The 23,607-nt window shown below is 44.0% G+C and overlaps 2 long non-coding RNA genes across 7 annotated transcripts; both read right to left on the bottom strand.

Annotated features, from left to right (window-relative positions):
* Positions 1–14,666: 14,666 nt before the first annotated feature.
* On the bottom strand, positions 14,667–19,322 carry LOC123164309 (uncharacterized). 5 transcript variants are annotated; one of them, XR_006482297.1, is made up of 6 exons: positions 19,152–19,322; positions 17,883–18,001; positions 17,166–17,369; positions 16,963–17,085; positions 15,529–15,665; positions 14,667–14,915 (listed from the first exon to the last, which is right to left on the bottom strand). It is a non-coding gene; the product is annotated as an uncharacterized lncRNA (long non-coding RNA). The 5 variants fall into 5 exon arrangements; XR_006482293.1 differs by having other exon boundaries at positions 15,529–15,632; positions 17,046–17,085; positions 19,152–19,315; XR_006482296.1 differs by having other exon boundaries at positions 15,435–17,085.
* A 626-nt stretch (positions 19,323–19,948) lies between these two features.
* LOC123164308 (uncharacterized) lies at positions 19,949–22,730 on the bottom strand. 2 transcript variants are annotated; one of them, XR_006482291.1, is made up of 5 exons: positions 21,840–22,730; positions 21,664–21,769; positions 21,410–21,534; positions 20,142–21,313; positions 19,949–20,018 (listed from the first exon to the last, which is right to left on the bottom strand). It is a non-coding gene; the product is annotated as an uncharacterized lncRNA (long non-coding RNA). The 2 variants fall into 2 exon arrangements; XR_006482292.1 differs by lacking the exon at positions 21,664–21,769 and having other exon boundaries at positions 21,840–22,729.
* Positions 22,731–23,607: the final 877 nt, after the last annotated feature.

Genomic DNA, 23,607 nt, shown 5'->3' with positions numbered 1-23,607 from the left:
GGGCCTGAGCGTCTGGCCAGTGGTCGTAGACTCTTGGAATCCTCCTAATGAACACGGCATAGCATTCCCTCGCCATCTCTGATCTATGTACCTGCATCGTCCGTTGATGAATTGAATGATAATATGCAACATAATGTACTTAAGAAAACAAAGAGGCATAATTAGCAAAATAGAAGTAACCAATAGTAAACATAAATGACGAAGTTCCTCATACCCAAAAAAATTAACTAGAGCAATCTACGCTAGTTCGGGACCACAGTTTAGTTACATCACATAGTTTCGCTGGCATAAATAAAAAGTTTTGCGATAGAAAGACAGTAGTGACACATTGTCATCGACAATTAGTCCTCCATGTCGGCGGTCCAATCTTCATAGTCAGGGAGGAAGCACCCGAGCTTCTTGAAATGATTTAGGTCTAGACGCTGAGCGAGTAGCAGGGCTTGGACATCAGCCCGTGTGATTGGCGGATGGTAGAACATCCCTGTTGGTTCGAGGACCCGCTTCATCATCACTTGGGCAAGTTCACACTATACATGATAAAACTCAGCTCGGATTCGATGATCCGGTGTCTTTCCTATGCTTGTGGCCCAGCTAACAATCTCGGCATCTTCGGTAGTAGCTGACATGCGAAGGCGTTGATTATCCCTTCTGTACTCGAGCAGGTGATGCATGAGGTAGAATCCATCAGCCTTATTGGTGTGCGGTTGCTGGATGCAGCAGAAGTCGGTCTTATGGCGGAAAACCAGCCCGTTCTTCCTGTGCCTTTTCACCTTGATATATCCACCAGACACGCTGAAGGTTATCAAGGCACTATCAAGAACACTCTTTACGTGCGTGTAATCCTTTTTCTTGAGGTTCTTCGATGAGTCCAAGTACATAGCATGGGAGTATTCTGGGTACAGAACGATGAGCACGGCGCTGCCCCCGCTGCGCAAATTAAGTACACCTCAAATTAGCCTCCTTGCTTGCAAAGGAATGATTAACACTTACGAAAGGATATTCGCGGATGACTTACGTGGGATGATAAGGAAGGAGAATCGCTTCCTTGTCCTTATTAGCGATCATGAATTCGCCGAGGTACTTGCTCGCATAGTCAGGGTGCTTTTTGCAAACTGCCAAGAAGCTCTCGTGCATATAGTACGGGTCGGCGACGTAGATATGTTTTATGTTCTCGATCCTGATGAAGTAGTTGAGATACAATGCATACATGCAGATGAACTGGAAATCCAGCTTGGTCATGTGGAACATGTCGTAGATGTAGTCAAATCGCAGGATGAACTGATTCGCGGGCTAGGTCTCAACGTACAACTTCCCACCCGGCACCTGAGCCGCGTAAAGCGGTATCCTGGTTCTTCCGCGATCAGAAGGCTTTTCTCTCTAGCCAGCACATCTTCATGGAGTCTCTTTAGATCATTGTTCAGTATGTGCTCTAGCGCTTTGGCAGGTAGGATCGGCTCGCCGGTGACATGGAAACGTTGCGCACCTTCGACAGGTATTCTGTCTACCACCCGGGGCTTCAGAGGCGGCTGGCTGCTTGAAGCAGCTCTGGCGCCTTTAGGGCCTTTCCTGTCTGGTCTCCTCCTTTGCTTCTTGGCGGGTGGCGGTAGTGAGCCCACCATACCTTCCCTAACCACCACCGCCAGTGTCGTTGGGCTAATCAGTGAACGGGCCTCGGGGGGTTGCTGGGTAGAGGCGGCATCTGGAGGCGTCTCCTGCGAGGATCGCTTGAAGAGAGACTTTTTGCATTCCGCCTTAGGACATTCTGGCTCTGGCAAATCAGGCAGCATCAAGTCATCATCTCCATGCTCATAGCCTGAGTCCTCGTCGTCCTGAGCAATCAATCTTCCATCATCATAGGCGGTATTGAAATACTTGTCTGGGTCTTCATCATCCTCCTCCATGTCATCATCAACATTTGCTTCTTCGACAGCGGGGGCGACATGATCTGCCACTAATGGAGGCTCTCCCTCGTGCCGTCTGCTATCACCCGCCACGACAGGTGCAGGTAATTTGGTAGGTGGGGTGGTGTTCATACCTTCTTGAGAAGGTGGCGTTGGTGTGATAGTGGGCGCCTCGAGACGAAGGAGAGACTTCGGCCAAGGCAAGAACCGGCTCTTGCATTCGCCAATCCTCGGGGGGGGGGGTCTCGTCTTCATCGACTGGTACCAGAGGAGGCAAATCCTCGAAGCCCGCTAAGACACTGGCCACGTTAACCTTGAAGACACCATCGGGCATCTCTCGGTTGTGGAACATGCGGTCCTTCGGCTTCACGATCGTTGCCTTTCCCACGGCCACCTTCTGGCCCTTGATGTCGTACAGTAGGGTGCATGGGGTATCGCCGGCCTATGAAGAAGACATGTCTGCGATGTCAAACATCTGAAAGGCAACTGAAACGGAAGACTATAGACATGTTGATGAAATGGGTATGACGCGCAATTACTGTGAGGGCGTCGAGCTCAGCCAACGATGAAGGCCCGCCGAGCATGCCAGAGACGGAGGTTGGGCTGCTATGAACAGGAGCGGGACCTTTTGCGGTTGCTTGAGCAGGTGTTGGTGCTGTGGTGTTCGCCGAATTGCTCCTGACAAAGCTGGGAAGGGGAAAGTCCTCCAGCCGTGCATTTGGATTGTTCTTCGACCAATCGAAAATTGCCGAAATCAAGCATTGCACCGCGTTTGTAACCGCTACATTGACTAGCCCGACCAACTCTTCTTTGGTCTCCGCTTTGGTCTTATTGACTGCAATCGCGACCTTCTCGTCGATGTTCTGCTGAGTGACAACCAGCCGTCTCTTCCTTCTTTCCTCTGGCTCCTCGCGGTAGCACGTCTTCCACGTGGCGCCATCTCCGACGCCGTGCACACGTTCATAGGATGGCGGCTTGTCCACCGGGACCTTTTTCAGTATGTTCAGGGCCCGGTTGAATGGGGTGTCCCACTTGGGCCTCGCTGACGACTGTGACGACTTGTCGCTTTCGGCTGCCTTTTGGTGTTGCTCTTTCTGCAAAAGGAACATGGATGGTTTACTAATGTGACAAAACTTGTAGTCGAATTGATTGGAAGCTAATATGATAATGTGGTAATATAACAATTACCAGAAGTCTCATGAACTCCCTCGTGTTCAGGTCCGTGTAAAAGATCTTTTTGACTTTGTCCCACTTTGTACCGGGCCCTGATCCAGTCATGCTCCAACGGGTCGGTGAACTCCGCCAAGGGGTCTAGGATTCCGTGACTTTCACATTTGGCATCCTCCTTAGCCCATACCTGCCTCTTCCCCTCGTAACCACGGCTTCCGAGGCGGTGGGGAGGCATGTTCCTGGCCTGGAGCGCCTTCATTTTCTCTCACATTGCCTTAACTTCTTCTTTAGCTCAATTGTCCTTGAATTTTTCAAAGTCCTCTTCCTTTAGTGACGGATTGTCAGCATGAATCTTGGACCACGGTTCATTCTTCGCAATCGCTTTTTTCACCCGAACTTTCCAGGGGGATAAGTCATTGGTGAACGTCACCATCGCCTTGTTGTTTATCTTTGTCATGGCGATGTTGTCCCACGGCTCTTTATATTTGCCTTCATCCCGGCCGGGGAACAGGAACCTATTGTGCAACTTCTTTAGGAGCATGTGCTCCATATGTGGTATCTGCTTCAACCTCTCATCGTTGATGTTGGCGGTTTCCCTGAGGATGCATCCAAGTTGATTGCCCCAGCACGAGCGCGCTTCCTCCAGCGCTGTTGGCTCTATTCTTCGGGTGCATCTCCGTGACCACAATTTGTCCGATGCCAAGCTCGTTTGGTCTTCGTGTCCTCTTCTTCTTTGGGGCTTTATCGGCTACAAAAGTATCGTTGCCGGTCTCGGGGGGTGGTGTCGGTGCCGGTGCCACTGCCGCCACCATGCAACCCCATCTGGTGTTCGTCCAGGTAATCGAAATAGTGATTTGCTGCCTCGATGGGGTCTGTGAGGCGAGTAGAACCCCCGACTTCGGCATCGGTAGACATGTTTCCTATTCAACAATTGTAAATAAAAGATATAATGAAGAGAAAAAAGGGGCCTATATTTGGTCGGAATCCCGGGTACTCCATATGTCCTAATTTTCGGCATGACCTTTGCTAAAAAGTGGACATATGGAGCGGCTGAAATTTGCTAGAACGGAAATGAATCAACATTCCGGCAAAACATAGGCCACTCGGAAATTTTTCGACAATTGGCACAAGTTCATATAACAGATTTGATGCTATCTCAAGAGAACATGGCAACATCATATGACAGATTTCCACGACTTAGCAAATTAACCAAGTGTTAAAAATAGCAACATTGCATAGGCTATTTTGCATGCTTGTGCTAGTCACCACAGGGCATATCATGCTCCCAAAACATCATCTAGGGTTTTATTTGCTACTGTTTTTCATTTGCTACTGCTTTTTAGTTTTTATTTGCTACTTTTTTTTACTTCTAGCTATTTTATAAACCTACATAAAACATTTGTAGCTAGGCAATTTGCTACTATTTTTTTATTTATAGTTAAAAAAGTCCTATGTTTTATTTATAGCTAAAAAAAGTCCACAGATTTTTGCAAGTTTAGGGAGCTACTGTTTTTTATAAATTGCCTAGCCACAAATAATTTGCTGCTGTTTTTATAGCTAAAAAATTTGCTACTGTTTTTTATTTCCTAGCTAAATGCTACTGTTTTTTATTTTACTAATTTTGTTTAAAGCAGCAACAACATCACCTTATTTTGCGGTTAAAGGAATGTCTATAACTTTTGACTTATGAACCCTAGAACCCTAGAAATTTTATTTTCTAATAAATATTTTGTCCTAATAAAAATTACTGAATTGAACCCTAAAATTGATTCCTACTGCCTACCTAATTGAACCCTAAATTGAAAACCTTGTTTCATTTCTAAAAATACATAATAGACAGAGACAGTGGGAGGTGGGAGGCAGAGGGTCGGCAGTACCTGAAGGTCGGAGCGGCGGCGACGCGGACGAGGAGGAGGTCGGAGCGGCGGCGGCGCGGACAAGGAGGCCTAGGCAGCGACACGGACAAGGAGGGGGTCAGAGCGGCGGTGACATGAACGAGGAGGAGGTCAGAGTGGCGGCGGCGCGGACGAGGAGGAGGTCGGAGCGGCTCGGGCCGGCGTCGAGGTCCAGGCGATGGCCGACGGGCAGGGGCGACGGTGGCGCACGATAGCAGAGAGGAGCGGGAGAGGTGGGAGAGTGGAGGGGAATGGGACTTGGCAAAATTTTGAGCCCGCGCGGGCGGTGGTTAACTCAAAATAGCAGTAGCACTGGTTTAGGAACAAGCGCTATAGCTAAGTTAGCTATAGCGTTGGTTCCTAAACCAGCGCTACTTCTAACTATTCCAATTTTAATTTTTTTTTCTAAAATACAAACAGCAGTAGCGCTGAATTGGGATCCAGCGCTATAGCTAACTTAGCTATAGCGCTGGTTCCCAATCCAGCGCTACCGCTATTTTTCTTTTCTTTTTATTATTTTCCTTTTCTAGTATTAATTTTCTTTTCTTTTTATTATTTTCATTTTCTTTTCTGTTTACTTTTCTTTTTCTTTTGTATTGCTTTCTCCCTTTTGTTTTTTGTTTTTTTTTGTTTTTCTCCCAACGACAGCGTCTCCCTCTCCCACTCTGCGCGAATATCACCGGAACCATGCATGTAATATAATTGAAGGGGGAGACGATTACATCATTTGACCGATAACGGTTACTTAAGTGCGTACACAAAATAGATACATATATATAAATGATGGTTTCTCAACTGCATCGACGACGTTTCACATTGAGCTTCTTCCCTTTCTTGTTCATTGCCGAATAATTGAGCTCCTCCTTGTGACTTTTCCAGAACCATGGAGAATGATCTTTCTTAGGTAATGTAGTATTGATTCTTCTTTTCACGTATGCTTCATCGTCATCTTCCCTCATAGGGTTGTCGTATTGGTCGTAATCTTCCTCATTGGCGACTCCATCCATTCCGACGATGCTCCGTTTGGATCTCCTCATGACAACACAGCTGGGATTGGCCGAGTCGGTTATGAAGAAGCACTGTGTCACGTGCTTAGCGTGTACCCATGGCTCATTTTTGGCAATGACGTTAACGTTCACGGGAGTGCTCTTCGCGTCGGGTATAAACATGGTAGTGAAATACTTGTTTTCTCTTACGACGTCCTTGGCCCATCTGACATGGAACATCGTCGTATCGTGCACTCCAGCATAGTCAAGCTCCCAGATCTCTTCGACCCTTGTGTAGAATCTTTCAGTTATGCCGTTGGCATCGGTCACGCATTCAATTGTCACCCCGTAGTTCTGGTAATCACTGTCCATGTCTTTGGCCTCCATGTAGAACGTGTACCCGTTGATACCGTATGACTGATAGGTCGCGAGCTTGGGCGCGGCGGGGCCATGTGCTAAGGCGTGTATGAGTAATCCGTCCGAACTGCCCTCTTCTGCGGGATTTTCAAGAACTTGCTCTTTGAACCAACGCAAGTAAGTGGCGTTGTGCTCTATAGTAACTTCGTCGTCCGTCTTGAGCATCCCCTTATCACGGTACTTCTTTGCGATGCTTTCTTTGTGCCGTGCCACATAATCATCTACCACATCTAGGAGTTGTAGCACTACTAAGTTAGCCCTGTCAAAGTCGTTCCGTCGGCCCGAGTAGTCCACGTGCAATTCCCTCCGGCCGTTGTTGTGACCATCTCCTTCGAGTTTCCCATCGTGCTTCTTGACAGGCAAAGCAACAACAGGGTCTCCGGCACCTATATAATTCTCGCAAAAGGAGATGCACTCATGCGTCAGATACCCCTGGACGATGCTCCCTCCGGGACGGGACATGTTACGAATGAATCCTTTGATGACCCCATTCATCCTCTCGAACGGCATCATGCTGTGAAGGAATGTCGGCCCGAGGTCGATGATGCCGTCTACGATGTGGACACACAGATGCACCATGACGTCAAAGAACGTGGGCGGGAAGTACATCTCAAGCTCACACGGTATGACAACGATCTCTACCTGTAGCCTTCGGAGGTGCTTCACACTTATGGACTTTTGAGAGATAACGTCGAAGAAGTTGCAGAGACTAGTAAGCGTGTCACGGACGTGCTTGTCCATTATCCCTCTAATGGCAACCGAGAATATCTACGTCATACTCACGTGACAGTCATGAGACTTCATCCCGCTGAAACTTTTCTTCTTGGGGTCTAGAAATCTGCTGATCTTCCCACAGTAACCGGAACTGACTTTGATTCCCATAAGGCACTTGATGAATTGATCGATCTCCTTCGCACTTAAGGTGAAGCAAGAAGGGGGTGATGCGGCTTGAAGCTACGTCGGTATTTCCCGAAACAGGAAGGGATGATGCAGCACAGCAGCGGTAGGTATTTCCCTCAGATATAAAACCAAGGTTATCGAACCAGTAGGAGAACCAAGCAACACAACGTAAACAGCCCCTACACACAAATAACAACCACTCAATCCGACGTATTAAAGGGGTTGTCAATCCTTTTCGGGTAACGGTGCCAGAAATTGGTGCGCATACGGGAAAAAGTTGTAATAGATTGAATTAATAGATCGCAAATAAATAAAAGTGCAACAAGATATTTTTGGATTTTTAGTTTAATAGATCTGAAAATAAATGCAAAGGAAAAGTAGATCGCAAAGGCAAATAATATGAGAAAGAGACCCAGGGGCCGTAGGTTTCATTAGTGGCTTCTCTCGAGAAAAATAGCAAACGGTGGGTGAACAAATTACTGTTGGGCAATTAATAGAACTTCAAATACTCATGACGATATCCAGGCAATGATCATTATAAAGGCATCACGTCCAAGATTAGTAGACCGACTCCTGCCTGCATCTACTACTATTACTCCACACATCGACCGCTATCCAGCATGCATCTAGTGTATTAAGTTCATGGAAAAACGAAGTAATGCAATAAGAATGATGACATGATGTAGACAAGATCTATCTATGTAGAGATTGACCCCATCATTTTATCCTTCGTAGCAACGATATATACGTGTCGGTTCCCCTTCTGTCACTGGGATCAAGCACCGTAAGATCGAACCCACTACAAAGTACCCCTTCCCATTGCAAGATAAATAGATCAAGTTGGCCAAACAAAACCCAAATATCGGAGAAGAAATACGAGGCTATAAGAGATCATGCATAAAAGAGATCAAAGAAACTCAAATACTTTCATGGATATAAAAAGATAGATCTGATCATAAACTCAAAGTTCATTGATCCCAACAAACACACCGCAAAAGAGTTACGTCATATGGATCTCCAAGAGAACATTGTATTGAGAATTCAGCGAGAGAGAGAAATCCATCTAGCTACTAACTATGGACCCGAAGGTCTACAAAGAACTACTCACGCATCATCGGAGAGGCACCAATGGAGGTGGTGAACCCCATCCGAGATGGTGTCTAGATTGGATCTCGTGGTTCTGGACTCTACGGTGGCTAGATGAATATTTCGTCGATGCCTTTAGGGTTTATGGAATATTGGGATATTTATAGAGCAAAGAGGCGGTCTGGGGCACCCGAGGTGGGCACAACCCACCAGGGCGTGCCTGGGCCTCCTGGCGCGCCCTGGTGGGTTGTTCTCTCCTCGAAGCACCCCCCCAGGCGCAGCCAGGGCCCATTGTGTTCCTTCTGATCCAAAAAAAATCTCCGTAAAGTTTCATTGCGTTTGGACTCCGTTTGATATTGATTTCCTGCGATGTAAAAAACATGCAGAAAACAACAACTGGCACTTGGCACTATGTCAATAGGTTAGTACCAAAAAATGACTATAAAATGATTATAAAACATCCAAGATTGATAATATAACAGCATGGAACAATAAAAAATTATAGATACGTTGGAGACATATCAGGGGGCAATAATTCTCCTCCTCCTTGTTGACTTTTCTGCCCCTTTCCCCCCTCCTCCATCTCTGTCTCCGTCTCCTCCGTTGACTTTTTACAGTGCAAATCTTTCCTGGTCTTCAAATCTTCCAAGTCTTTCCTTGCCTTCGGCCCATCCTTGGTCTTCTCCGGCATGTTCATCAGTGTGCCAAGCAAGCTCTCGAGGACATTCTTCGTTGATATGCATTTAATCAAGACAATGAGGTGTGTCGTGATTGGGCCAGTACTCCAAGTCCCAAAAAACATACCTCGTTTTCCATACCTTCAGCAGCATCTCCGGTGCCTTTTTGATCTTTCCCGGCGTGAGGCACTGTTCCCAGTTTCTCAACAGCTGGTCGATTTCGGTGCCACTCCTCTTACGTGGATTTCCTCGATGCTTAGCCAACCCATTGAATAGATCTCCACGCTTTCTCCACGGGTCATCCTTCTCAAGCCATTTACGATGCCTCATGTACACGATTTTCTCGGACCCACCATCTTTCGTTGACGTAAGCTGCTGAGACGTTGTATCATCCATGCACCTCGTGCATCCGCAGTATCCGTGGCACACCTGGCCTGAGGTGTACCCGCAACCGAGATAGTCGTGCACCGTCGTCATCAGCGCGGCTCTCATATGGAAATACCCTCCTTTGCTGGCATCCCATGTCCATGTCGGTGTTTTCCATAACATGTCTAGATCCTCTTGCAGAAGCCCCATATACATGTTAATACTATTTCCTGGTTGTTTTGGCCCTTGAATCAGCATACTCATGTGTATGTACTTTGTCTTCATGCACTTCCATGGGGGGAGGTTGTACATCCATACAAACACGGGCCATGTGCTGTGGTTGGTGTTCTGGTTTCCAAACGGATTCATGCCATCGGTACTCTCACCAAGCACGATGTTCCTTGGATCTTCTGCAGCAAATCCATATACGGCGTTGAATGCACTCCACTGGCTACCATCTATGAGGTGTCTCAGCTTCGGATCATCTCCATCGTCGGGCTTCTTCCTCTCCGCGTGCCAGCGCATTAGTTTTGCTACCTTAGGATCTACGAACTGCAGACGGGGAGTGATCGGAGAGTACCATACAACTTTCTGAGGAGCTTTCTTTCCTGCCTTCTTGTATCGAGAAGCATTGCACACTGGACAGCTGTTTTTTTTGCGTGCTCCCCCCGATAAATGATGCAATCGCTGATGCATGCGTGGTACCTAATGTGCGGAAAATCAAAAGGGCAAACGATTTTCTTGGCCTCCTCGACACTAGTAGGACATAGGTTCCCCGTGGGAAGAACTTTATTATGTAGATACTTCAAATGCTCATCGAGGCTTTTTCTGTCCATTTGTTTTTGGCCTTCGACTTTAGAAGTTCGAGCGTGAAACTCAAGCAGGTCAACTCGGGATCGCAACCGTAATACAATGGAGTCTTCGAGTCTACTTCAAGTTGCGCCAGCTTGGCCTCCTCTCTAGAAGCAGCTCTCTCGCTAGTCGTACTCTTGCGAAGGAGGTCTCGAACATGAGGGTCCTGCAGGACTGCACTTAGTAGCGTCGAAGACTACGACATGACCGCCGCCTCTTCTCCGCCATGTCCGGACTCTTCTTCGCTGTGTCCGAAATCTTCTCCTCCGCCGTCATTTTCGGACTCTTCCCCGCCGCCATGTCCACCGCCATCGTCTTCCTGTCGATCGGTCATCTCTTCGTCTAGCCCCGCCTCCATGTCGTTATTCCCTGCCATGTGGACGCCCTCATCATCATCATCTCCTTCACTTATCCACCGAGTATAGCCATCCATGAAACCATTCATCAGCAGGTGCGCCTTCAAAGTGCCACGATCAAAAGCGTCCAAAAGGACTCCTTTGCATCTTGCACACGGACATCTAATCCTAGTCCGATTATTTGCATACATGTCCATCACCGCGGATTGCATGTATCACTCCACGATCCATCCACTCACCTTCATGACCGACTGCACGGTATAACAAGCAAAAGGGTTATAAACAAAATGCATGCATGCTTCAAAGTCATATAAAATTTTGGCATGACCTTGCCTAAACATAGGACATATCGAGTTTGCTCGAAATTCACCGAAATGTAAGTAAATCGACACGGCAAAACAAAAGCAACTCGGGGGCATGTCACTCGCACAAATCTCTCCATATCCCAAACACACATATTCTCATTCACACACATATTCCCATTCTTGAAATCAACAACCTTTTACTCACCTATATATATATATATAGGAAAATATATATATATAGGGAAAATATATATATATATATAATATGCGACACCCGGTGGTAGTTACCCCACATCTGTCATATACTACCATGTGGTATTATATATAATATTTTATTATTTTAAATATGTTTATATATTATATGTAAGTTATTTCAAAGCAACTTATATAAAAAAATTGCATATAAGTCCATAGTTTTTGTTATATTTGTGAAATACGTAGATATTTGTACGTAAAAAAGAGCATACTCAAAACATGGTACATACTACCTAAAAATTAGTATATATACTACCTAATCATAGTTATATACTACATACTACACGTACATACTCACGGTTTCGACAGATACTACATACAACATACAAAACACAAGTGGTGGTAACTACCACTGTTTGTAGCAAACATTTGTCATATATATATATATATATATATATATATATATATATATATATATATATATATATATATATATATATATATATACACGGCTGCGCTATTGTGAGCCTACGCGCATTTTGACTTAAGCTACGCTCCGGCCCCTCTTAATCAGGCGCGCGACCCGGCACGGAGAAGCCAGGTTGTTTGAGGGTAACGGCATGCGGGGAAAAAAGTAACACATTTAATTCTATTACCATCTATTTGTCCCGTACATCCTGATCTTGGATCACTATTCATTGCCAATAATATATTAAGTATGGATGGTAGCGAAGCAAGGTTTTTTACCAGGCACTGAGATATCGAAGGTTTCATCCTAAACATTGCCGGTAATAAAATAAGTGTAGATAGTAATGTATTACTACATGCTCACAAATTGGCCGCTAATTGCACGCTCGGCGCACCCCTTGGCTATTGGAGCCCCACCTCCGCCTTGTTGTAGCAAATGATGGTAAATAGAAAGGAAAAGTATGGTAATATATTTAATGTTCGTTACCCTTGCCACGTGCCTCAGTTCCATATCGTATCCTTTTTGTTAATGGCAGTAAATGTGCTAGCGTATGTGGTAATGGAATGCAATGCTTTTACCAAGTTACAGCCCCACGGTATGCCCCATGGCTCCACCACTAATGATGGTAAAAAAAGGAACTATATGGTGATGGAATAATTGTATTACTAGTGCCGTGAACCACTGCTTGCTATGTGGTAATTGCATTACCATATATATGGACCCCTCCTACCACTAAGCATGGTAAAGGTATGAACATATATGATAATGGAATAATTGTATTACTGCTGTCGTGAACCAATGCTTGCTATGTGAAAACTGCATTACCATATATGTATATGGGTCAGTAAAGAGATCTGCTTCGGTTACTATAGAAAAGGAAATATTTTACTTTTTTCATGAAGGCATATGACAACACCGTACAAATCTGTATTACTATCGATTGCTACAACTTTATGATCAAAATATGGTAAGCTCAGAAGGTCATACGGGGCGTTCTGTGTGCATGATCCACTGGTAAAATCCCTCAACTAATTACGACTGAATTTGTAACCGCACTGTGGGAGGGGTGGGGACTAAAATATCCGGCTGATTAGCGTGCGCACCGCGGGAGTTGAGCCGATCAGGTGCACCTTGCTGGCCGGAGGGTAAGCGTACGCTTAGTTATAATACGCTCGGGCTGATTTTAGCAGACCTATAGGATAAATTTTATCTACCACCAGTGGTAGTTACCACCACTTGAGTTTTGTATGTTGTATGTAGTATCTATCAAAGAGAAGAGTATGTACGCGTAGTATGTACTATATAAGAATGTTTATGTAGTATATATACTACTTTTTTGGTAGTATGTATCGTATTTTGAGTATGCTCTTTTTTACGTACAAATATGTACGTATTTCATAAATATAATAAAAACCATGGGCTAACTTGCAATTTTTTCATGTAACTTAATTTGGAATATATTATATATAGTATATGACATACTTAAAATGATAAAGTAGAATATATACTACCACATGGTAGTATATGAGACATGTGGGGTAACTACCCCAGGTGGTAGGATGCATTTTCCATATATATATATATATATATATATATACACACACACACACACACACACACACACACACACATCTGGGTTATTCTGTTTCGCGTAACAGAATATTATTCTGTTATCCTACTTGAACTGATGGTTTCAGCTGTACTGATGATTTTCATTTCGTCGAACTGATCGTGCCTTCGTCGGAATGGGACGTATAATATATCATTGGAAAGCTCTTGACATATACATTACAAATATGTAAGAATTTTTTGCAAAATCATCAAGGTTTAAGAGCAGTTTTGAAAAAACCATTTTTTTTCAAAACCGAAAATGCGAATCGTATTTTGGACTCAATTTTCAAACGGTTTATCGGAATTGAGCAAATAAGATGGCGTTGGAAAGCTGGTAAAAATCCGCATCTTCCATATATCTACTGTTTTTTCAAATTATATAGAATTTAAAATTAATTTGAAAAACAGTGAAATTCTGAGCTCAAAGTATTTTCACGGTTTTTTGCAGACTGTTTGTCGGATTTATGCAAATGATATGGCGTTGTAAAGCTATGGAAAATGCGCAACTTTTTCGTATAGAAATTCTTTTCTAATTCCTTACGGTTTAAAAACGAATTCGAATACGGTCAAATTTGATTTTGAACGCGATTTTTTTAAGTTTGTCAAAATGGGGCAAATAATATACCGTTGGATAGCTATCGAAAATGCGAAACTTAGTCATGTTGAACATTTTCTCAAATTCGCAATCGTTGATGAGTAATTTTGAATACGGTGAGACACGTCGTGATGTTTTCCGTCAAAAAAAAGCAGAGTACTTGTACTAAACTATGTATGTGTCCGTACTGATTTATTTTTCACAGAGTAACTTTGAAAGGTTCCAAAAAGAGAGTACTTGAACGGATGTCCGTATGGATTTGTACTGAGCGTGTTTTCGTAGACTAGTCTTTTACTCTGTTTTCGGTATATGATTTTCCTCGTAACGTTTCAATGGTACACAATATCATAGTGACCGAACTTGCATGGTTTATATGTTGAACTGAATCATATTTTTTTGAAAAGAAAATTTTCATGTCTTTATTTTTTTTGAACTCAACTTTTTTTGCAACAATGTGTTGGACTATGTTTGTACTTATTTATGTGTGTGTTTGTACTGATATATTTTTCATAGAGTAGTTTTAAATGGTTCTGAAAAAATAGTACTTGAACTGATGCTCATATAGATCTGTACTGAGCATGTTTTCACAGATTAGATTTTATTGTTTATCTTTGATATGGTTTTCCTCGGTTTACGGTACCATAGTCCTTGAACTTGTTTTCACATATTAGATTTTACTCTTTATCTTTGATATGGTTTTCCTCGGTTTACGGTACCATAGTCCTCGAACTTGCATGGTATATACTATTAAGCTGAATGATATTTTCTCATAAAGAAAAGAGAAAAAAAATCATGTGTTTCTTTTTGCAACGATGTTTTGGACTTCTCTCGTCTCAACTACTGTTTTCCATTAACATAGGTTTATCATTTGATAAAAAAAAGTTCTTACTAAACAAAATGTTTTGAAATTTTTCACCGACAACACATGAACTTCTGAGTTCTCCCGATCATACAATATAATACATAGAATAGATCATAATAACATTTATCACAAAAAAGTGTTGAGCAGTCACTGCTCCATGCATCATCTTCAACTAATGGAAGTATGTCGTGGAGTACACCATCTCATGAAGATAGTGTGTCCATTGCCCAATGCTTCACTGATCCTTTTGTAAAATCAACATCTTCATCAACCTGTCACACAACATAGTAAATAGTGTGAGCACAAAATAATACAAGTGAATAGATTATTTCTACTTATATGACTAGATTATTTGAACTACCTCGGGGTTGATCATGAACTTATAGAAGTAAAAAAAAAGATTGTAATTTTAAATGTGTTTTCTCATCCGAATTGACGGTGTCATCATCACTGAACTTGCATAGTTTATATAGTTTCACTGACTGAATTTCTTCCCGAGAAAAGTTTGTGTTTTGAACTTATATGCTAGTGACACATTTTTTAGTAATGATTGAAGAGCTTGAACAGTCCATAGACAGGAGAATTAAGTTTTGAAAAGAATTTTGTTATGATGTATTTCACTAAAACCACATCCAGTTTTTCAGAACAGTGGTAATAATACAGTACATGAGGAATTTAGTTGAATGTTTTTCAATTTTAATGAACTTGCAGTTCTCTCGATTCTAAACTTCAGCTAATGAACTTGCAGTACAGGAGGACATACAAGCATAATGGAAATCTGCAGAACTAACATGGTGTATCCTGATAAATAGTACTGGTGCTTTGGGAATTTCCGAACTGAGAAAAGAAGTGCAGGCGGCTCGAGCGTCAAGAGCATGGGCTCACCAAGGGAGGAGGTAGACAGATGACAACAACATCAGTTCAAGATCGAGGCAGTAGCGGGAGAAGGGCCTTTTGAGGCCCGGCTTGCCGACATGCTTCAGTTCGGGCTGGATTCATCAAAGATGTCAAGATTATAAGCACTGTAAGAACAACCAAGATTGAGAATACAGTGAGCACCATGTCTAATTCTTATGTTAGTGGTTCGTACAATAAAATTACGAGGTCAATGCTTCCATAGAAGTAACAAGATGCAAGCTTAGTTCTTAGGTTACAAATTTGTAAATACTAGTACTGCTACCAGCATTTACAAATGCTAGTGAACTTGAACTTGTGGTCTATGGAGATCTAAACTGATTGTGTTACAAGCACTAACACAAAATCTAATAAACCTAGAGATTATATATTAGTGAACTTTTTCTTCCTACAGAACCGTTAATCAAATACATGTACTGTTCGCTAGGTTTTAGCAACATGATAAGTAGTAGCAGTACTACTCTAGGTGGCAAAGTAGTAGCGCCACAAAGGAAGGCCACCATCAACAGTGCGTACTACCGCGACACCTAAAGTATGTGTTGGCCACGCTTGGTTTACATAGTACTACAAGATTTTTATTAAAAAAATGTACTACAAGATTTGTGAACATGAGGTCGTAGGGAAGTTGTACTGAGAGTGTGGATTAGAGCGGCCGGACGAGGATGCAGCAGCGCGCACACACACCACCAGATAAGTTCTTCTATCTCCATAACACATGTATACATACACACATCTCCATCTACAAGGAAGGATAGATGAGGTACTCCCTCTATAAAGAAATATAAGATCATTTAGTTCACTAAAGTAGCAATCTAAACGCTCTTATATTTCTTTACGGAGGGAGTAATTGATAAGAGAGAAAAAGATATGCTAGAACGTAAACCTGGAAAGGGAAAAACAAGAACAAGAGATAAATCTTGAAGGCAAGCGCTCCATGATGGCGTATACTTAAGTTTTTTTTTAACTGATGTTTTTCGGATGTTGAACTGATGTATTCTTTTGCAGTTGAACTAGTTTTTCTGTCGGTGAAGGGAAAAATGACATAAGCAAGCAGAACCATGTTGTTTTAACCTCCTGTAGTGCTTTTTTTGGGAGGAACTGAATCCAACAAAACATGTGCAGAACATTTTTCAAAAGCATCTATGTGCCACAAACCAAAACAACAATGTAAAGCTATGAAAATCCCATCTTATACGTGCGAACCACCATGAGATACAAAAACCAGCAGCAATCAAAACCTATGTTGTCTGTAGGTTCAACCAGCAGCAATCAAAACCCCATTCTAGACATTAAATAACCTCAAGACTAATTGAACTACAGGATAACATTGGAAGACTGGTCCATGGATTATTGTCTCAGTAATCTCAAAGCCTAAATCTAGCAATTGACCAATGAAATGAACACCTGAGTCGGTAGCTTCATAAGTTAACAATTGCCAAATTTGACCAAAAATGGTCAGCCATACAGCTCCAAGAGATGGAACGAACCTATCAGAGTGACAAACGTATCATAGGGATATCTTCTTCACTGCAGAGTGACAAAATATTATTTCGCTTTGTGTACAAAGTTACTGCAAAAGACATTAGCAGGCCAGAGAATGATCATACCTGCAAGATGAAGCTGAAAATGCACATTTAAGGTGAACTGAAAAACCACCAGATGTTGAACTGAATGTACACAAGAGAAGGAGCATGAACATCCAATGGGAGGTGGGGGGAAAGCTGCGACGAGCACCTCCCGAGCTGGGCATCGAACGGCTTGGCGCTGTCATGTTAAACGACCCAGGATGGTGGCAATGAACGGCTGGGGCGCTGCAGCGACGGAGAAAAGTTGTTAGGAAGATAAGAAACCATTTTCCAAACAAGAAAATAAACAAGTACAAGCACGAGTATAGCAAGAGGGTTTGCTGGCATGTTTATGTGAATGCGTATGTTTGTTCAGTACACCATGTTTATGTTCTTCAGTACACTATGTGATGCACCCGAAAAAATTAAACACAACAAAATATCATCCTTTTGGCTCCCAAACCTGCTGCATATATATTTTGAACTGATGTTTTTTGTGTCATTGCACTGTTTGTCGATATATATATATATATATATATATATATATATATATATATATATATATATATATATATATCAGATGGAACTATAAATGCAATACATTTTTTTCTTTCTTTCAGGAATAAGAACAAACACCCACGGAGCACAAAATGCAAGCCATCTGTGGTAGATGCCGTCGAAACAAGTTGAACTATCTGTTCTAAGACATTTGAGCTTTTCTAGGGATCCAGGGGAAGGGTGCAGGGGGAGCGCAGCTACCTGGAATCCTGGACCCGGCGGCACTGCTGCTTCCTCCTTCACCACTGCACAAGTCCGAATTTTCTTTGAACTTCCCGCGTTGTCTCCTCTGAATTTTTGCAATTGTCCGCCTCGAAATTCTGCAATTTGTCACCACACACATTGATCTCTTGTTGACTTAAATCACCAAAATACAAAAGTGCAGCACAACTTTTCAGTCAGTCCACATACAGAAGATGATTTTTCTCATGCACATTACATCAAACAACTTGCATATGCCAAATAGGAACACTGAGGACAACTACCTTTATCAAATATCCATCAGGCAGCAAGGAACCTCATCTGAACTAGTATAATAGGAAACAAAATAAAATCAGATGAATGAACCCCAAAAGAACCAGTGTAGCGGCGTGCACTGGTGCCGGCAGAAGCTCGTGCGTGAAGGAGCATGGCAGGAGAGCTCGGACGGAGAAGGGAGGAAGAGCTGGACTGGCGTGACCGCCATACCAGGACGGGCATGGGAGGAAGTAGTGCGTAGGGGCGGCGGGGGCTGGTTCCCGGCCGCGCAGGTTGGAAGCAGCGCGTCGGACGGCGGGAGCTGGGTGCGCGGAGGGGGGTGGGTGCAGAGTGCCAGCAACAGTTGCCCATGGAGGTGGATAGGTTTGGGGGCGGCGGAGGTGGCTGGTCGGAGTGCGCCGGCGGTGGCTGGGTCCGAGGGCGGCGGCAGTGGCTGGGTCCGGGGGGCGGCGGCGGTGGCTGGGTCCGAGGGCGGCGGCGGTGGTTGGGTCCGGGGCCGACGCCGGTAGCTGGGTTCGGGGGCGGCGCCGGAGGATGGATGTGCGGGCGGCGCCGGTTGTTGGGTGCGCGGGCAGCGCCGGTCGCTGGATCTGGTGCATGGTTAATGTATTTATCATGTACTACCAAACTGGCTTAATAAACAGCAGTGACTATACACCGCACCTAATTCCATACCGAAATGATAAATTCTAAAACAACAGCATCTGCATTTCCAGCTATGTATAAGCATCACAAGAAGAAATTGACACAAATATATTGAACTGAATTGAACTAAACCAAATTTAGAAATTGAACTGAAGTAGAATTCCTGAGAACTGATGTAGTCTCATGTAGTAATACATGGACTTGATGTTAAATACATTAACCATGTAGTAATTTTGAACTTAATTATAGATCATCTCATGGACTTGTTATCTTTCTGCGGTTGAACCGATGTAGGTCCTTTTGTCAAACTTCTACTTGCTATTCTAAGGTCTTTTAATGAAAACTTACTTAAGAAAACAGAGGGGAGAAGGATATTTTCTGGTATGGAATATGAAGAGGAGGCAAGCAGCTGCACTAGTATGTTTTTTTGCATGTCGTTGTCCTTCGCTGGGCGCATCCATGGCCATTGTAATACATAAGGTGAACACAAGTTCAGATTTAGCGACAACACAACATGGTTAGTTCAGTACCATACATAAGCAAACAGGGCTGAATTCTTGTTAGCATAATAAAATAAGTAGAGTGCACATATAATTTTTCAGGATTTCCTCGATGTTCTGCACATTAAAGTTGATGTACTGAAAAGAACGCAAAATTTGAACTGAAAATCAAGTAAAGCTTAACTCTTATATAGTTCAAGTAACTGTTTCGTAATTATATGTGTTAAACATGTGCTACACATAATGAACTGATACATTTTTTATCAGTGAATTTTTGTAATATATGTATTAGAACTTCTAACAGTATATATATACATCATGTCATAAGCAAATAATATGCATGATTTCCACCAGACCATACACTCCAACCAGCCACAATCATACGAACATTCCACTAAAGATTTGTCTCTCATATCTTGAGAACATAATAATACTAGTGATCCTGCCAACCATGTATATTAAGTGGTCAGCACATTAAATGCCTCGACGAACTGCACTCGTTCAGTCTCCAAATCAAAAAACCGGAGGCTAAGAAGAGGCAAAGCCAAGAAAAGTCAGGAAACACTTCATATAGGTAGAACAAAAATAGAGAGAGAGCGAGAGAGAAAGAGACTCGAACCATTGCGTCGTTGACCGACCTCAACGCTGCATTGTCGAACGACCTCGATTGGAAGTGACGAACGGACTAGGGCGGCGGCTGTGAACCACCTGGGAGCTGCGGCAGGTAAGCAGTAAATCAGATCTTTAAAACTTCAGCCCAAGCTACACATTTCAGTCAGTAGTTGAAGTAATACTCATAGAAGACTGAAGAGTAATTTGTGGAAGATGAGGGGCTGACCTGCGGATCCCATCGGTGAACTGACGAGCTCACGAACTGAAAGACTGATATGCTCTGCGCGAACTGACATGCCTTGTGCTGTTTTTTCGTCGAACTTACTAGCTCTGTGAGTCGAACTGTTGCAACATCCCTATGCATCACTTATCATATAATATAATACTTATAAATTGAGTTGTTTCAATAACACAATTGAACTTTTTCTGTGATTATTTTTTAACTGATGATAAAATACATAGTGAACGGTACTCTTATTGTACGATTTCTCGCAAAACCATGGGAGTATACTCTATTCACATCCATTCCGGGACTTGTTTCCAGAGAGTGGAAGAATTTAGGACAAATGAGATGCTACTATGGCTCGATGAGCGCGCATTGATTAAAGGGAGTACTGATCATTCATGCTGCCCTGGAAGATCAAAGCCAGCAAGTTACCAAGGATGGGGATTCGTTTTGGTGCTGTTTATGGGACTGTTACGCAAACATTTCTTTGTTTCAGAACTGGCAATAGAATTATGATTGTCTGATTTGAGAATCGGATTCAAAACTGAATCTATATATCTGGAAGAAAGGCAGCACATCAAGAATGCTTGATTATGTAAAATCTGTCAAAGAGAAGCTACTATCGGAACTCATGTGCCCAGTACAAGTTTGGTTTTGAAAATAAAATTAACAGTACAAGAGATAAGTAATGAGCTAATGCAGCTCTTGAAAATGCTGTTCTAATTCAACGCTAGGGAAGCAAGAAAATATAACATTACACGCCATCGATGACTAATGGTAGTACAAAATGTTTCTTTTTCGCACATTTTTTCTGGGTTAGGTTCCTATGGCTAGTAGCTATCAAGGATTCAAGTGATCTCTCAGTAAAAGTAATTTTGTACTCCCCATGTAGTAATACCTGGACTTGCTGTCACATGTGTTCTTTGTCATCCACAACACAACAACGTTTCTCTGTGCTACTCTCTCTAAGCTACTGAATGTCAATACGGAATTTGTTTTGTAACACATTCATCAAAATATTACTGCCTACAAGATGAGAGATGAGAGAGCAATATTACTACTGCCTACGAGATGAGAGATGAGAGAGCAATATTACTACTGCCTACGAGATGAGAGATGAGAGAGCAATATTACTGCGTACGAGAGAGAGGTTCTGCCTTGTTCCGTCAGGTCTGAATCAAAGCAGTAATAAAATGTCAGTTCAAACAGGAGGCACGGAGATCTTCACCGTCGGGAGATGGAGAAGAGAGATTTCGAGCAGGGTGTACCTCACGATGACTGGGAAGGAGGCGCAGGCAAAAGTAGGCATTGCGACAGTGAACGGCCTCCGGCGGCGGTGTTGGACTGCTGGACGCAGCGGTGTCGGACCACCCACCTAAATACTTTTAAGCACCTACGAAGCATCAAAGTCACAAGTAAAACTTGCAGTCAGAGGATTATGTGGAATTTCAATTTGTACAACTAAATACTTTTAGCCCTTGTACAAACACAAGAATCTGAAGAAAAAAATGCTGGCCCTCACTTGCATATACCAACAGGCACCTACGGAGCACCAAATTCATAACTCCAAATACCAATATTTGTGCAGTTTCCCAAACTTCTCTCCATCAGTAGAGCATCACAGTTCACTACAAGAAATCAATCAGCAGCACTGCAACAGTGATGATGTAGCTAAGGGAGAGAGAGGGAGGCACGAACTGGGGTCCAGCCTGGCTGCTGCATCCTCGTGCTGGTGCCGTCAGGTACGGAACTTCAGCAATGTACAGGAGCTCATCGCTGCAGCAGGAGATCAAGCCTGGGAGGGCACGAGCAGCGTCAGGGAGAGGAAGGAGTGTGCCAGGGGTCACGGTGCGCATGAGGCCGGTGACGGAGCACGTAGTGACGCAAATGGCCGTGGTAGCAACGCACGCAGTGACACAGGTGTCCGAACTGATGGCCGCGACAAAAATCGGCCACCCTGAAGCAATGGGGTTGGACTGATGGACGCAACGAACTCCGCCACCATGGGCTGCCGTCGGCCGCGGTGGCTCTAGTAGAGGAGCTAGGTGTCCATGGAGGAGCCGCAGGCCGGCGAGGCATTGAATGGCCTGGGGCTGAGGCGTTGAACCGCGTGTACAGTTGTACACGGCAGCAGAGCGATAGCGGCGGGTCGATCCTGTGCGGGACGACAGCGGCGGCGCCGTTTAGGTTTTGGGGCTGCGGCGGGATCTGCGCGATGGATGTAGGTGGCCGGCGCAGGGGATGGAGGAGGGCGGCGCGTGGTGGAGGCAGGCGGCCGGCGCCGGGGAAGGAGGAGGGCGTCGTGTGGTGGAGGGAGGAGTCCGGCGCCGGGGAAGGAGGAGCGGCGCGTCGTGGAGGTAGGTGGCCGGCGCCGGGGAAGGAGGAGGGCGGCGCGTGGTAGTGGGCGGTGGCCGGCGTCGGGGAAGGAGGACGGCGGCGCGTGGTGGAGGGAGGCGGCCGGCGTCGAGGAAGGAGGAGGGCGGCGCGCGGTGGAGACAGGCCGCCGACGTGGGGGAAGGAAGCGGCGGCGGTGGCTCATTTTCAACCACACCGGTGCGGCTTTTTGGCTGGACTCGTGAAATTATGTGACGCGCCTCTGTATATAGGATCGAGGGTAACAGAATATTATTATGTTTATTAGGTTTTTTATATATATATAGAGAGAGACCGATCAAGAGAGCATGGTTCGATGATGATGCCTTTCGCTACCTATACGGATCGAAAGTGTGAATGGCTAAATAGCTAGCTAGATCTAGTTGTTGGGGAGGAGAGATGACTCTAGCTAACTAATGGAGAGGGAGTTATGGTGGAGGGGGGCATTAGTGGGAGAGAAGAGAGATAGGAAAAGAAGAGAGAGATGTGAGGCCATTTATGGAGGAGACACTACTGCAGGTTGCTGCTAACACGACACTACGATGAGAGACCCTTCGACGAAACTGTGTGTGATGCCATAATCGCAAACGGTGGTGTAAAAAACCATCAAAAAGATGCAAAATGTTTGCGATGGAGGATACATCAAATATGGTTCAGATTTAGTTACGTGTGCGATGCAGGGCATACGGTTCAGCTTAATTAACTGTTTGGGATGATGAGGAACAAAAGAAACGGGCAGCCAGATGAAGGTGTGTGAGATATACAACATACGGTTCACTTGGATGAACTGTTTGTGATTAGTCAACAGAAAAGAAACGGTCAGCCAGATCAAGGTGTGTGCGATATACGGCACGCGGTTCACTCGGATGAACTGTTTGTGTTGAGACATGAGAACAGAAACGGTTCAACTTAACAAGATGTGTGATACGCGACAAACATGTCTGTAATCGGAAACGTGTGCGAAGACCGATAAGAACACAAACAATTACTGCTAACAAGCCGTGTGTGTTGTGAGCAAACGATTGCTGGTATACAATTGTGAGTGATTGATGAAAACATCACCGACGGCTTCCATTGTTTAGTCCGTGTGTGA

The sequence above is a fragment of the Triticum aestivum genome, chromosome 7D, assembly GCF_018294505.1.
Source record: "Triticum aestivum cultivar Chinese Spring chromosome 7D, IWGSC CS RefSeq v2.1, whole genome shotgun sequence".
In the NCBI taxonomy this organism is placed as follows: domain Eukaryota; kingdom Viridiplantae; phylum Streptophyta; class Magnoliopsida; order Poales; family Poaceae; genus Triticum; species Triticum aestivum.
The sequence above is the reverse complement of the archived record's forward strand: the minus strand, read 5'-3'. Positions and strand labels throughout refer to the sequence as shown.